Here is a 4,808-nt window from a genome sequence, read left to right on the forward strand (position 1 = left end):
AACTTCGTAACTATTACCAAGATAAAAAATACGCAAAGATAATATTGATGAAATACAACAAAAAAGCACTCCGTATTCAGGCCACAAGCGGCAAATCGGGACCATCCGACCGCCGTGTCATCCTCAGATGAGGATGCAGATAGGAGGGGCGTGTGATCAGCACACCGCTCTCCCGGTCGTTATGATGGCTTTCTGTGACCCGAGCCGCTACTATTCGGTCGAGTAGCTGCTCAGTTAGCATCACGAGGCTGAGTGCACCCCGAACAATAACAACAGCACATGGCGGCCCGGATGGTCACCCACCCAAGTGCCGGCCACGCCCGACAGCGCTTAACTTCGGTGATCTGACGGGAACCGTGTATCCACTGCGGCAAGACTGTTGCCAGTACAACAAAAAGACATGTAATATTGTGGGAAGAGCTCTTGTCCTCTTGTTGTGTGACTCTCTTGCTCTTGGGTTTTGGTCATTGCTGATAATAGATCGTCGCCGTGGAATACAAGTGCTGTAAAGTTTTTTCACATTAAAAAATCTAAAAAATATTTTTTGCGTATAGATTGCGTTATTTAATCATCCTTTTAGGAAAAGGATAGTAAAAATAAACAGTGAAAGAAAGGGAAGTATTTAAATACAGAGACTTTTCATTTCGTTCGTGATCTAATATGCGCCATTTTCTGCGTGATTACCATTTAATTGTGACATTCGTTAGAACCTGAGATCATTTCTGTTTTTCGAAGTTCTGTTTTTTTGGATAATGTTTTGCGAATAAAAAAAAACTGACAAACGGATCGTTCTCCAAGCGAACTGTGAGCCGTGGCTAATTTCAGAAATCTATCAAGAAAGTGATAACCTTGGTAATTATTCTTGTCTGTCATGCAAATTAATTACGATTAATCAGAAAGATCTAATTTGATTGTTTGGCACTAGTTCTTCTTGTAACGTTGTCGCCAAGGACAGAATTTTTTAATAAATCATTTACGTAACTTCAAGTTTGCCCAATTATATTTTATAATTAAGCTCAAGTTTTACTTCAATTTACGCAGTAACGTTATAATACCACAGCGAAGACTTGTGTGCCCCCAAGCTATCTCAGTTATCCTACGGGGGAAAGGAGTTTAGTTGGAGACAACATTGCTAAACAACTGATACTCTTAAAAAGTTTACGTTACTATGACGACGATGAAGAATTTAGTTGCAGTTCAGAACGGTCCGTTCTAAACATTTCAGTGAAGTAGGACGCTGTTCTTCCTGATTAGTCACCTTCATAGTTATTAGGAAAGATAAAATACACGCTGACAGTTTATAACATTTAAGTAACGCTAAGTAACCAAATGGTGAATATTAGCGTTGTCCAAATTGGACTGGAAGTCGTTCACATTTCATCATAACTCACATTACTGAAGTATGTAACCCGCATTAAACCAAGGTGGTGTCTCAATTCACTGTATAAGCAACTGCATTAGACCACACATTTCATTCATTATATTGCGACAAGTGAACGGAACGTACAAAGAAGATCGATGCAATACATATTTTGTGAAAAAAAGTCGGTGCACAGTCTGTATTGCAGTTTTTAGATTTTAATCAGGTGTTCGATTTTTATTTAGCAGAGAAAGGGTTTACAATATTCATGTGGGGCTTTCAGTCTTGGATTGGTGCAGCAACCTCACCTGAAAGATGTTATGCTGTTATATTTGGGAAGTTTCAAGCACAAAATTACGGAACCAAATCACATGCGTAACGAAAAAAAAAGACATCGAATACAGTCCAGAACAGTTTTAAAACTTCGGCTTAAAGCATTCCACCCGTTGTAGCTTTTGTTTCACGTTATCATTTTCTGTTCCTACAAAAATCAACTAAATACTTTTTTTTATGAAACACTCTGTACTTTTTTCATAATGATTCCCATAATTTCTCGTAGGAGTAAGAAAATTATGTTATTTGACAGCAATTTTCTTTCAGCAGAGTCTCATTCGTTTATTAATTTATTTCTGGCTTCTTACTATATACTTTTTAGCCACCACAAATTAAGAACATTTACAAACACAGCATTTCAGTAATATTTCACCACTTTCATACATACATTTTAGAGCACACATTCCTAAATTTGCCTTCAGATTGAAATTGTTGCATATATTCAGTTATACACCTTGACATAAGTTGACAGCTAACCTTGTTTGTATTAAAACTACTAATTCAGTGCCGGCCGGGGTGGCCGAGCGGTTCTACGCACTACAGTCTGGAACCGCGCAACCGCTAGGGACGCAGGTTCGAATCCTGCCTCTGGCATGGGTGTGTGTGATGTCCTTAGGTTAGTTAGGTTTAAGTAGTTCTAAGTTATAGGGGACTGATGACCTCAGAAGTTACGTCCCATAATGCTCAGAGCCATTTTTTTTTTACTAATTCAGCTCTCTAATAAACTTCAGCTTCCATCGTTTTTTTAATTTTTTTATTCTCTTGTGCTATAAACCTATCCCTGGCGTTATTTGCTCTCCTGATTGTGTACGCAAGAGCTAGTGCAAAGTGGCTGGCAGTAGCCAAGCCCCGAGTGCTCCTTTGGAAAACTGGCTCTGCTTTTCTCACAGAGCTCGCGCTGAAAGAGGGTGTTATATGCTTCACCAATTGTTACTCCGTCAGATTGAAAAAAGGCTGCCTCCAACATGTCGATTTATGGAAGCGAGCGGAGAAAGACCTATTATTGAGGACCATTCTCACAATGGACGCTATTACTTTCCTTGATTTTCTGCGCTTAACCAACTTTGGTTGTCTTGGTATGGCTGACAGTATACTTGCATATATTTTACCTCTTTTTTTCTAACTTCCGTTCCATCATTCTTGCTACGAGAGACTCGCTTGTTGTTTTACTATCAGGAGGTAAACTGTGTGTGGACTTTTGCGTCCGCGTGTCCGCGGTTGCAAATTGCATCTCTAGTTAGTCTAGAGGCTTTGTCTTGGTATTTAATGCCGAATGAGATTAAATGCTTGCTAATTTTATAATTTGACCAGTCTTTTTCGCTTGATATAGTGATCTAGTTTTCACTAATTCTTTTGTTCCAAATTTTGCAACTAACTGCTCTCACAATAAAATTAAAACGATTGCAGCCCTCGGTCGCGAAAGTAAAGTGTTTTTGATCTAGGTTTCGCCCACTTCTAAGAGTGCCTTCATCAGAAATAAAACATTTAAAACTGGCATGTCACGTATGAAAAAATATGAAGCGGTAACGCTTTAGTACATCGAGTATAGATTTAAGTGTCAGGAAGTCGTTTCTGAAAGTATTTGTATGGAGTGTAGCCATGTATGGAAGTGAAACGTGGACGATAAATAGTTTAGACAAGAAGAGAATAGAAGTTTTCGAAATGTGGTGCTACAGAAGAATCTTTAAGATTAGATGGGTAGATCACGTAACTAATGAGGAGGTATTGAATAGAATTGGGGAGAAGAGGAGTTTGTGGCACAACTTGACAAGAAGAAGGGACCGGTTGTTAGGACATGTTCTGAGGCATCAAGGGATCACAAATTTAGCATTGGAGGGCAGTGTGGAGGGCAAAAATCATAGAGGGAGACCAAGAGATGAATACACTAAGCAGATTCAGAAGCACGTAGGTTGCAGTAAGTACTGGGAAATGAACAAGCTTGCACAGGATAGAGTAGCATGGAGAGCTGCATCAAACCAGTCTCAGGACTGAAGACAACAACAACAACAACAACGCTTTAGTCACAAAATATTAAAATAGAAAACATAGAGGCAGGCCACTAAGGGCTGCACCACATGTCGAGCTGCGGTAGCATCAGACTGAGGCACCCGCGTTAGCAATTGCGGGCAAGTGAACGTTATACCAAAAGTGCCATCTAGTAGCCGCAAATACAAGCCGGCTACTTAACATTCGAAATACAGACAAGTGGAGTGTGTAATACATGAAGTAAGAGGCAATATTTTACCTGACAGCAGCAGACATGGTAACAATTTGTCTACATAACAGCTTAGAAGTACAGTTAAAAGCTGAAAAACACCATTACAAAAAAAATGGTTCAAATGGCTCTGAGCACTATGGGACTTAACATCTAAGGTCATCAGTCCCCTAGAACTTAGAACTACTTAAACCTAACTAACCTAAGGACATCACACACATCCATGCCCGAGGCAGGATTCGAACCTGCGACCGTAGCGGTCACGCGGTTCCAAACTGAAGCGCTTAGAACCGCACGGCCACACCGGCCGGCACACCATTACAGAATTACAAAGGAAGCTGAATAACTCGGCGAATAGAAAAACGGTGTAACATGAAATGTAGTTAATAAAAACCACTTTATGAACGAACAGTTATGAACCGACTTAGATAGAAGAAATATTTCGGTAACTGCACGAGGGAACACGAAATGAAATATCAAGTAACGGATTTATACCGATGAAGAAGCTTTTATTAAGTAATTGTAGCTGCTCATTAAGAATGAGGCCATCATTTCGAGAAAGATGTTTAAAAATTTCTAATTCTTGGACAAACTCTAATCTACGCCCTTTCTTCTCACTGTGCAAAATGTTGATATCGTGAACAGCTTCAGGCGCTTGACCTGTATTCAAAAGGCGGTCAGCAAAAGACATATTTTGGGAGTTAGTACCATTTTTTTCTTAAAAGATGTTCTTTGTATCTGACTGTAAAGGCACGTTCTGTTTGTCCTATGTAGTAAGAAGAGCAGGTGTCGCAAAGAATCTTATAGACATCAGAGTTTTTCAAATGGGAACGAGTCGATTTTAATTTATGAATTAAAAAACTTTTCAAACTTTTATTGATTGAAAAGGCTACATTACAG

General features: G+C 39.4%; 1 pseudogene; it reads right to left on the reverse strand.

Moving 5' to 3' along the window:
- Positions 1-267: 267 nt before the first annotated feature.
- On the reverse strand, positions 268-384 carry LOC124790264 (annotated as a pseudogene).
- Positions 385-4,808: the final 4,424 nt, after the last annotated feature.

Source organism: Schistocerca piceifrons, chromosome 3 (genome assembly GCF_021461385.2).
Source record: "Schistocerca piceifrons isolate TAMUIC-IGC-003096 chromosome 3, iqSchPice1.1, whole genome shotgun sequence".
In the NCBI taxonomy this organism is placed as follows: domain Eukaryota; kingdom Metazoa; phylum Arthropoda; class Insecta; order Orthoptera; family Acrididae; genus Schistocerca; species Schistocerca piceifrons.